We start from the raw sequence: 12,168 nt of genomic DNA on the forward strand, positions 1-12,168 counted from the left end.
GGGACGAATTGAAATAGAATTTAGGGATTTGGGGAATAATTGAAATGCGCGAAAATATCTAATAGAATTAGGGAATTTTGTGGAGGGAAGGTCAAGACAAGGAAAGAAGGGAAAAAGAAAACAAAATTGAATAGTGAAAACGCAACAGTTATTCTTACGTGGCGGCTTGGACAGGTGTTGACCGCTGGCAATCCCTTGCTTGTTGAGGTGGAATTTTCTGGCGGCGGTTAATTTGTTCATACACTTTCGGCCATCAACTGAATTTTTTTATCCTAATATTTGACTTTGATAACTTGTAAATATAACGTTTAAATAAACTTTTAACCCTTTTTTTATAATAGCGAAAATAAGAAAACAAACAAAACTACAACCTCAAAATGTCTATTCCCCTAACATCAGCAATTAGCAAGGGTAAATGGAAGTTCATCTAAAATTACAAAAAGTGTCATGTAGATTGTGAATTAAGTTCACATATGATTGTACATTTATTTTCTTCACGACAAATATGATGCATTTTCTTGATCCAAAACGTTTCATAATCTTTTATCAAAGCACACATTAAATGATTATTAATCATGTTTCCATTTAAAGCATCAACCACCCATTTAGTATCAAGTTCTAGAATCAAGTGTGGTATTCCCAACTCTATAGCTACAAGTAGACCTTGACAAACTCTTCGTAATTTCGCTAGCAAACTATTTGTATTCCCGGTTAATATCGTGAAACCACACAGCCATTGATAATACTTGTCACAGATCACTCCTATCTTTATGTACCTGCTGGTAGAGGCAGCCATCAGACCCTTTTGGATTCTCTCACCATTGATCCTACCTTATCATTCATGGTTGTCCTGGTATCGCGAGCTACTCTAACTGTGTACTGGCGTATTTGCCTTAAGCGTAAGCTATCATCTTTAAAAACATCATTATCTCGTCGTTTTCATAACTCCTAAAGAATATTGGCAAATAATGTGTCCCATTATAGCCCAAACATCCAAGTCCTTGTTGAGCAACAATTTAGCTTAAGCCAATCCTTGAATTTAGTGGTGTTGAATTATGCGTCAAAATCTGTTGTTCCTAATTCTATCCAAACTTCATTAGCATAAGAAAAAACGTGTTCTTTCTATAGATGTCACTGGCCAAATTCAGGTAACATGATCTAGATGTGGAAAGTTTTACAAATTCGATATCTTATTTCAATCGTAATCTCAACTTAAATCTCAAAATTTTCTAAAGTTTTAAAGACTCTGAATACGTAAATCCTAATGTTCCATGATTATAAGTTCAGAAAATTAGTATATGGATGACAAAGATATAAACAAGAGAAAGTGTGTGTTCTAACTTCTAATGTCTAAAGCATAAGATTATTCTGCAGATAAAAATGTTTGAGAAGTTCGGTCCTTGCAAGTTCGATGTGGAGAATAAGAAACATGATGAAGATAGACGAAGAATGTTTGTAAATAATTTGAATGATAACCTTCGATCTCTATTCACAGCTTAAATAATTTAGTAATTTTGGTCAATCCGAATGCCAATTTAAGTGGATTTAGGGTTTTAGTTGATTAGTTGACCGTAAAAGTTGGATAGTTGTTAGTATAATAAATTATTTTAGATAATTAAATAAGAATCAGATATGGGTAGTGATAAAGAAATTAATCTTTTGACTATAAGAATTCGATTGCCAAGGGATAATGAAATGATTCAAAAAAAAGATTCAAGTCATTATAAGTTTTTTTAGAGATTTTAAGTTCAAGAAAATGTATTTGTAAGGTATCTGTGTATTGTCAATTGAATTAGAAAATTCTAAACATATATTACATTATAATCACCTCATATTATTAAAAAAATATTAAAAAAATCATTTCAAATAACAGAAAGTATTTGAATGTGTTCTCTGAGGAATTATTAAGGTTATTTCCCGATTGAGAGGTAAGAGTTAGTATTGAAATTATAATGTGAGACTTCATTAATCTTAATTCCTTCGTATTGAATGATTTCGATGATGGAAGAGAAATTGATATATAAATTTAAAAAAAAATATTACGATAGTATCATTGTTAATTATTAATGGAGGTTGGAGGGTGATCAAAACAGAAACAAGCTTTAATGTGTGATTTTGAAGAAAAAAAAAGAGTTGAGTGATCAAAACAGATAGAATAGGTGATTGACCAAATATGTAATTTACTCTTTTATTTTGGATAGCTTTAAGAGAATGCTGTGATCGTATCCTAACCCATCGGAAATAAAACTGGGCCAACCCATTTGATTACTTCAACACCCACAACCCTAACAAACTTTTCACCTTTCCCATAAAAACCGCACCTACATTTTCTTCTAAAAAAACCCTTGGTTTTTCCATTTACAGTGACACAAGAAGCGGGGGAGAGTCAAGAAGGGAAAAGCATCGATGGTGTCTCTGAAGCTCCAGAAGCGGCTTGCCGCTAGCGTCCTCAAATGCGGTCGCGGCAAGGTCTGGCTCGATCCTAATGAAATCAACGAAATCTCCATGGCCAACTCCAGTAAGTCACTTTGTCCGTATTTTAATTCATCGCGACTAATAAAATCCATCTGTTAGTTCTATATGAATTAGCTGAATTATCCTTACGGTTATTGCTCGTCTTTGATTGCTTAGGGTTTACTAGGTTTCTCTGAAAATTTTAAAATAGAAATGGTTAGACTTCAGATCTGAAGTTATAGCTTGTTCTTAGTTAGGAAACCTGTATAACTTGCTTCGCCTATTTATTTATGTCGAATATCGGAGTTTCGTCTATTTTTGATCCAATCGGTTTTAGCTTGAATTCATTACAGTTTTGGTGTTTTTACAAATTTTGATTCTGTTATATGTAGATCGAGCTGTTAGTTTTTTTAGGCCCCTGTTTGTTTGCTGATAATTTGATCATTGTTTACAGGGCAGAATGTTAGGAAACTGGTGAAGGATGGGTTTATCATTAGGAAGCCCACCAAGATTCACTCCCGCTCTCGAGCACGGAGAATGAAGGAAGCCAAGAGAAAGGGACGACACTCAGGATATGGTAATGGTTACGTTCCTATATTTAGGGTTGGATTTATTCCTTGAGATTCACTATTAGTCTATAAGCAAGACATGATGTCTTCTAAATACTTTTAGGTAAGAGAAGGGGTACCAGGGAGGCAAGGTTGCCAACAAAGATCCTTTGGATGAGGAGAATGCGTGTACTGAGGTCTGCTTTGTAAGTACAGGGAATCGAAGAAGATTGACAAGCACATATGCCATGACATGTACATGAAGGTCAAGGGTAATGTGTTTAAGAACAAGTGTGTCTTGATGGAAAGTATTCATAAGTCCAAGGCTGAGAAGGCAGAGAAAAGACACTGGCTGACCAGTTTGAGGCCAAGCGTGCTAAAACAAGGCCAGCAGGGAGAGAAAGATAGCAGAAGAGAGGAACGCCTTGCACAGGTAATTAAACCTCTCTTTTTGGTAGTACATGATTTTGTGATTAAATTATCCTTAGGCTTTGAATGTTTGGAGTTTGATGCTGTATTCATTTGGTTGTTGCATTTCCTGTTTTCCAATGAATGCATACAAATGTCCTGTGTTGCACGAACAAAAATTACTTGAAGAAAAGCAGTATTATGTGAACATGGCAGCTTTGATAGACCATTCTTAGATATTTATATTAAGGGCCGCATCACCAAAAACTACATTATTCTCATACCATTTCTAGAAGATTGACTATGCTCTTTTACCCAAGGTTGTAAAAACTGACTGGAGCTGCCAGATTGGCCCTGCCAGTTAAAACGTCAACCAGTTGGTTGGGTGGTTCAATTATATAAGTTGATATACATAAATTAGAGAACCTGCCAGATCTGATAGAAAACTTGGAACTGGAAAACTGGTTAAAAACAGTTAAATTGGATATTGTTGTTTTTCTAATTTTTTAACAAAAAATTTTGCTTTGTCATTGGTTCATTTTCACCATTGGCTTTCTATAATTATTTAAAAATTATTTAGAAGACATCATGCCTTGCTTATAAAATTTCACTATAAGTCTATAAGCAAGTCATGATGTCTTCTAAATACTTTTAAGCAAGGCATCATTATGTATTTTAATTTTTCTATATGATTGAACCTTTTGGGTCAACCGGTTTGACCTTTGGTTTGGTTTTCAAAACCATGTTTTTTTTTTGCTTCTACTCTCTTATTTGCAGCTTAATAATTGTAATCTTGATGATACAGGGACCTGGGGCGAAGGCAGCACCTGCACCATTACCTCAACAGTCTGAGTAAGTTGGATGACAATATTTTTTTTACTCCTATGTTTATGTTGTATGGATTTTTCATTTTCCTGAAAGCCTTTTTGTTGCACGTCGCTGTAAAACATGTCATGCAGTTAAAGTTATAATCATGGATTTTATCTGTTTTAACTGAGTCTAATTTGGATCTATTTTGACAGGGTGAAGAAGACGAAGAAGTGAATGAAATAAGATATCGGTAAAATTCATGTTACCATTGCGTTTTGTTTTCTTTATAGGAGTTTGTTTGCAAAACTCGGTTTTCATTTATGTTAACTATAAAACAGGGAATTTTGGAATCCCGGAGCTATTATATATTAAATGAATATATCTTTATGGTATTAAATGTGTGTGATTCAGGAAAATATTATTTCCCTTTTTCCCGAAATTGCATGTACTTCCCGCTAATTCTTTTAGGTATTACATGATTCTTACACTCTTGGATTATATTGTCAAATAAGGATTTTTGTTGATATGAATTTTTTGTTATATTTTTAGTTACATAATTAATTATTTATAGTGTAAATTTATTAATTTTTTTGTGTTTTTATTGATCCCGTAAGTATGATCTTTTTTAAGGTCGTATGGAGTTGATTTTATATATTTCGAAAGTGAGAAATAGTGGACAAATTGGGACGAGTGATGAAAATTTTAACATTGAATTCATTAATAATTTTAGCGGTAAAAGGAGTATTGTTATTAGCTTTAATATTTATAAAATATTATAACAAATTAAATTTATATTTTTTATTTGAGAAACAATCTTAAGTAATAAAAATCAAAATTGAACATATTAAATGTCTACTTTTTGATATTTTAGAAAAAGTATTTTAAAAGGTAATAAAAATTTAAAAACATCCAACATGGTTATAAAAAATTAATTAATATTTTAATTATATTTATAATACGATAAATGCTAATTTTTTATAAATTTTATATAGTGTTATAAAAATAATTTTGTGATTTTATATAAATATTTTTTATTTAACATTAAAGCTGGAATTCTTCAAACTCGCGACATTGACTAAACTGTTTTTACGCTTCGATCTCCCTAAGAATTGTTGAATATATCGTAAAAAAAGTTATTTGTCAAAATCTATTAAACGTTTTTAAATTAGTTCTTTACTGTACATTGTGTTTGTCAAAGCAATAAAAATAAATATATTTTTGCTAATTTTATTTGAAGTCTTGTTTTCCTTAAAAAAATATCAAGAGCATAAAGAAGTAAAAAAAAAGTTATTTCTATGTAACAGATGATTATTTATATTTAAATTTAAATAAGAATATAATATTTGTATCTTTAGTAATTATAAAATCTTGGCTGCTGGAAAATATGGTGTTTTTCTTGAAAAATTACCGGTGATCGGTATATTTATCGATCTAACAATGGTCAGATTATATTTCTCGATCTAACACCCGTAGCAGTAAAGCGCGTCCCCTACCCTGCGTTATATGTTGATTTGGCGCCACGTAGGGTATAGCGCGCTCCCTGTACCGCGCTATACGCTGACATGAGTTACACGTGTGTATAGCGCGCCCCCTGATCCGCACTATACCGGAATTATATTTAACGCGGTCCTGGTCTGCGCTATATCTTATATGGTTATAAATACACTCCTCCGCCGGTTAAGTTTCTCACATCTCCTCGCATCTCTCCTCTCAACTTGTAAATTAATATAATTCCGTCAACGAGAAATAATTTAGGCAATCTTCTCATATTGATTTAGAAGTTCGTGCGATTTTTCGTTATAAGTAATTTTGTTATAATTTTTTAATTATACTTATTGTTTATTATCATTATTTGAAAAAATATTATACTAATTATTTTCAATTAATTTTTATGTTTGTAAAATTGAAAAGCGGGAGCATACGTCGAAATAGTTTTGCGGTGCAGGTAATAATATAATATTATATTATTTAAATTATTTACGTTGATGTGTAAAAAATTTATTGTGTTATATTTTCGTTCATATATAATTTATTTATTCAGGTTTGTTTCCGTTATTTGTTTTTACAGATATAATATTGTCGCACTTTTAAACTCAAAGAATGGCGCGACTTTTAGCTATTGTTTATTATGATTGTGAAATTCGAGAAGATAAAACCGACGTTGTTTTCGTATCAAATGAGCGTGTTAAAATATCATTCAAAAGAAATATAACTCTTGAGGAGCTGATAACGAAGATTTCGAGGAAGATTCATGTTGGAAGTAGTAGAAGAATGTCGTCGTTGCAGTACAGATTTCCAACATCATTGTTGCCATTAACTTATACAGCTTTTGAACTTTCGAACAATGATGATGTTCAAATGATGGTTGAAGCTCAAAGTAATTATTCAGACGCCGCTATTGAGATGTATGCACATTTTGTTCAAGTGCATGTTGTTCGGGGTCAATCATTAAGCTCCCACTATGGGCTGGCTGAACAAGTTGATAAAGTTGACAACCCGACTACAGTAATGCGTAATGATTTTAATGCCATAATAGGGAGACATTCATCCGCAACTCCTTACGATATGTACCGAGGTGGGTCCACGAACAATCCTTATGGCAACACCGCGTCCAGTTCAAGGGGAAGACATTCATCTGCAAATTTCTTTGACCTTAATATGGAGATTTCATCGACGTAACAATCTGTGCAGTTTCCATTTGACACGATGACTTCAAGCTCCAGGGGGAGGCATTCGACTGCGAGCTTTTTCGATCTCAATGTCGATATGCCTTCTAGTTCAAGGGGAAGACATGCAAGTAGTAGGTTCTTCGACCTAAATGTGGAGCGCATGGAGGAACCATCATCTCCACCAGAAGAACCGCTTCGTGAGCTTGGTGCGGATGGTGCAGAGACTGGACTATTCATTCACCCAGAATCACCGCAATTCAACTCTGATGATGATGATGTAGATGAAGTTCTAGGAAATGTGACACAAACTGACCCTCCTGCACACCTGTATGAAGCTGATTATGGTGCAATGTACGGGCCAGAATTTGCGGATATGCCTCATCTCGGTGACTATGGATATTACTCATCAATAAATAATGGTGAGTTATCTTTAGGCATGGAGTTTTCAAGAAAAGAAGAAGCGATGATGGCTATAAAAAATTACAATATCCGTAATTATGTTCAGTCCAGAGTCAACCGATCGACGACCAAAAAATATGTATGCTATTGTGCCCGACGCAAAAACGGATGCAATTGGATGGTTCGCGTATCGAAAATGAAGAGGAAAAACAACATATGGTAACTAACAGTATACAACGGTCCTCACACATGTTGTGCTGGAGGGGTCAACCAAGATCATCCCAACTTGGACTCTGAAATGATATGCCAACCATCATACCCATGGTAAAAGCAAGCTCTCATATAACTGTTGTAGTGTTGATTTCAGCTATACAATCGCAGTATGGGTATATTGTCTCCTATAAAAAAGCTTGGTTGGCAAAACAAAATGCCATTGTCAAACTTCATGGCGAATGAGATGCATCTTATAACGAACTTCCAGGTTGGTTTAGGCTGGTGCGGACGTTGAATCATGGGATAATTGTGGACTTCGAAACCTCATATGCCTACCATAATGATCGAGTTCTTCACGATCGAAGCCAATTCTACCGGGTTTTTTGGAGTTACCCACAGTACGTTAATGCTGCCAAATACTATAAGCCTGTGGTCCAGATCGACGGGACTTTCTTGTATGGAAAATAAAGCAAGTTTTATTATTGGCAGTTGTCCAAGATGACAATCGCAACATTCTTCAGTTGCTTTTGCTCTTGTCGAAGGAGAAGCTACAGATTCTTGGGCTTTTTTCCTCCGAAATTTACGTGCAAATGTTATCACGAGGGAAAACATCTGTGTCATTTCAGATCGCGGAGCTGAGATCAAAGCAGCAATGGAGCCTTTGGGTCCAATGTGGCAACCACCCTTTGTCCAACATAGGTATTGTCTCCGACACATTGTTGTGAACTATCATGGAAGGTACAAGAAGAATGATGAGCGTCAATTAATTGTGTGCATGGGTAAGTGAAAGCAAGTTAGTAAGTTATACATTTTTTGATCATTTTAATTTTGCAAAGAAAGCAAATTAGTAAGTTATACATTTTTTTATCAGGTTACGAACTACTTCCTCGAATGTTTGAATCAATGCTTCAAGATTTGCGGGGGAATAACGAGGAAGGATACGATTACATCAGCCTCATCGATAAAGAAATGTGGACAAACGCATATGATGGTGGATATCGATATGGACACATGACGACCAACTTGGCTAAGGCAATCAATTCAACCTTAAAGGGTGAACATCACTTACCTGTAGCGGCTTTGGTAAAAACTATATATTTTTGTTTGGGGGCGCTTTTTGCGAAGCTCGGGGGGACAAGCTCAAACTGGATGCAAGGCGGTCATGTCTATCACCCTAGATTAGTTGCAGATCTACAGAAAAAAATTGATGCATCAAATGGAATGCCTGTAACAAGCTTCTCTAGAAGGCATGAAATGTTTTGTGTCACAGAGTTGTCGCGACCTCTTCAAGGGATTGAAGTTGTGTCGTTAAGAGTAAATATAAGGGATAGAACGTGCGACTGCAGGTTTTTTCAAGCTCTGCAGTATCCATGCTCTCATGTGATAGCAGCTTGCTCGCACAAACATTAATACTATAACCATTTTGTGGATCCGTATACATACTATCTGAAGTTTTTAAGGTATATAAATTTGAGTTTCCCCCCATAGGTAATGACAAAGACCCTGATGAGGTTCAAGATTGGCTTCCGATTGTACCAAATCCAAGTTTATTGAGGGAGCGTGGTCGTCCAAAATCCAATCAAATTCATTGCGATATGGATATTCAAGAAAAATCTAGACAAGACAGAAGATGTGGGCATTGTAGAAACCCAGGATACACGAGAAAAACATGTTCACTTCTGTTGTCATCAAGTAACAATTGATGAGGAAATGATGTATTTGTTTATCAAATAATAATTCTTGTACTTTAATTTGCATTTACTTCAAGTTAATGATAACCAAATTGGTATTTGAATATAATTTTAAATACAACAAACTTACAATAAATATTAAATGATAAACAAATTACAATAACTGATATTAAATGGTAATAAACAAAATTAACTGAAATACATTAAAAAAGTCCAACAAATTTAACAAAATAAAGTAAGTATTAAATGAGAAATAATAAAAAATTACAATTTAACAAAATAAAGTAAATACAATATAAAAAAAAATCTATCGATGCTGCGACGCGAATGCGTTTCGCAGGGCGGTGGCTGTCGGTCTCGAGGAGGATTTCTTCGTATCACTGGTTCTGACTCCTCGCTGTCATCATCATCACCATCGTAGTCGTCGTCGTCGTCTTGAGCAGATACATGAGGTTGATGAGGAGCTGATGACGATGAAGCACCTCCATAGAATAAGGACCCTGGAGGTGTATGACTGACTATCCCATCGGCTTGCGAAAACTGGGAAAACCCAAACATCGCTGAGTATGAAAACTGTACAGGAGGTGTCTCTGCTGCGACCATGGGTGATGAGGCTGAACCCGCCAAATATCCAGCATATGAACCCCAAGTTGGATCTGCAAACATAGACCCATAATAGCCTCCAGGAGGGGTCATCTGTGACGGTGGCGGCGGTGGGGTCATAAAACCAGGTGAAGGCGACGGCAGTGACATCTGGTAATGGAAAGGCGATGACGGCATCATATATGACTGCGGTATCATAAATGGCTGTGGTGGTTGCTGTGAAGGTCCTGCTGGTGCAGATGAGGATGAACCGGAAGCACCTACTCTCCGTCCACGAGTCGGGGGACGATGGTGCTATGTCGGTGAATGTCTCTGTCGACGTCGTGGAAAGGTCCGCCCTCGTGCATCATCGGGAAGCAGAAACGGTTTCCCGTTACTGTTGAACCACTCATAATAACCCTCAGCAACCATCAAGAAGTCAGCAAAAATGGGCTCTCTACGGGGAAGGCGCCGATGTCGATCCTCCCACAACACGACCCACTCATGATGTCTCACCAGCCAATCTGTATCTGTCTTGCCGCGTCTATCTAAGCTATGCAACTCGTCCATATTGCGAGGTGCTTCCGGAATTGGTTGAAAACAACCAAACTGCCGGAGCACGCGATCAGTGGATTGCCACTCGACGGTCGCATAACAGATCAGAGGGATCATCGCCATCTAAACATCTGATGGACCCCTCAGCTCAGGTGGGATCACCGCCCTCACATCATCAGTAGAATATGACACCCATTCAAACTAAAACAAATAATATATAATTTTTATCAAAATAATAATCTAATTATATAACTATAATCTAAAATCAATTTTTAAACATTAAAATTCATACATGTGTGACAGCCTTCTGATCGATTAGCACCCTAATTTTTATAAACCATCAGGTAGCTCCTGATGATTTTTCCTATCAGTAGACCACCTATTCAAGAAAAAAAATTATTATACGCTGTATAAAATTATTAATATACAAAATCAGTTTTATAATTACCTCAGAAGTAGTGGAAACACGAATGGGTTCTTCACAACGGGACATAAAAAGGGCAATCGATACCATGCCCAAGACTGCAGCAGTAGGAGACATTCGCCGATAGCATTACGCCTGTAGTCAATGGCTCCACACATCTCCCTGTATAGCAAAGCCAAAACTGCCGAGCCCCAACTGAATGATCCGGCGAGACGAAAGTCGCTAAGATGTTGCAACCACATGCAGTGAACTAGGTTGCGCGATTTGTCCGGCATCAGCAACCCTCCTATCACTGCAATATTCATGCCCGTGCATATCTTAATCTATCCTCAGAAGCATCTGCGCTCAATTTCCGAAAATTGGGCATCTAACCAATTTAACGGTATCCTACCTCCGATAAAACTTTCGGGACACGTCCTAGATTATCGCGGCACAAAGTAGTCCAAGAACCGAAAGTTATCCATGATATCACATCTCCATCCACCGGAAGCCCCAGGTGCATAGAAGCATCCTCAAGCGTGATCGTGCACTCTCCGCACGGAAGATGGAATGTGTGGGTCTCCGGTCTCCACCGCTCTACTAAGGCAGAAATAAGGTCTGGTTCTATCTTACAGTGATCCTGATATCTACCTATGTAACCAAATCCAGCCTCTACTAAATACGACAAGACACAGCTAGGTATCACTAACTTAAGATTCCTAATAAAATGATCTAATACACGATCATTCCCTAAAATAAATAATTACAAAAATTAATTCTTAATCTAATAATCATGCATTAAATAAATCAACTAATTATTACTAATAATTTAAATTAAATTAAAACGTTAAAATGTTACCATATCAGCAAAGTGTCGAGATATATGATTTACATCCAAGCTAAGTAGATTGTCTTCCATTATATTTGCAAAAAATTATATTAGTAAAATATTAAATAAAGTAAAATACTTAACTAAATTAAATACATAATATTAAAAATATTATAAAATATACCTTAAACAGAGAGAGTATTTGAGAGAAATTAAGAAAATTTGAGAGAATTTGGTGTGATGAAAGTAATTGAGGATGAGCTATTTATAGGGAAGATGGAGGTGTGAACGAGTGGGTAATTAAAGATATAACGCGCCTCCTGATCCGCGTTATACCCCTACGTGGCGTATAACGTGGATCAGGGGCGCTATACCCCACGTGACGCCAAATTAACATATAGCGCAGGACAGGAGACGCGTTTTACTGCTACCAGTGTTAGATAAAAAAATATAATTTAATCAATATTAGATCGATAAATATACCGATCACTAGTAATTTTTCGGAAAAAAACGCCGGAAAATATTATTAAACCACTGTTCTTGTTGAAACTGAGTCGTCTTGCTCCCATCTTTTCATCGTCGCTAAGCCCACTCGCCAAAATAGAAA

The 12,168-nt window shown here is 36.0% G+C and overlaps 1 pseudogene; it reads left to right on the forward strand.

Moving 5' to 3' along the window:
• The first annotated feature begins 2,357 nt into the window (after positions 1-2,357).
• LOC120213049 lies at positions 2,358-4,553 on the forward strand (annotated as a pseudogene).
• The last annotated feature ends 7,615 nt before the right edge of the window (positions 4,554-12,168 follow it).

Source organism: Hibiscus syriacus, unplaced genomic scaffold (genome assembly GCF_006381635.1).
Source record: "Hibiscus syriacus cultivar Baekdansim isolate YM2019G1 unplaced genomic scaffold, ASM638163v2 tig00110020_pilon, whole genome shotgun sequence".
Taxonomy (NCBI): domain Eukaryota; kingdom Viridiplantae; phylum Streptophyta; class Magnoliopsida; order Malvales; family Malvaceae; genus Hibiscus; species Hibiscus syriacus.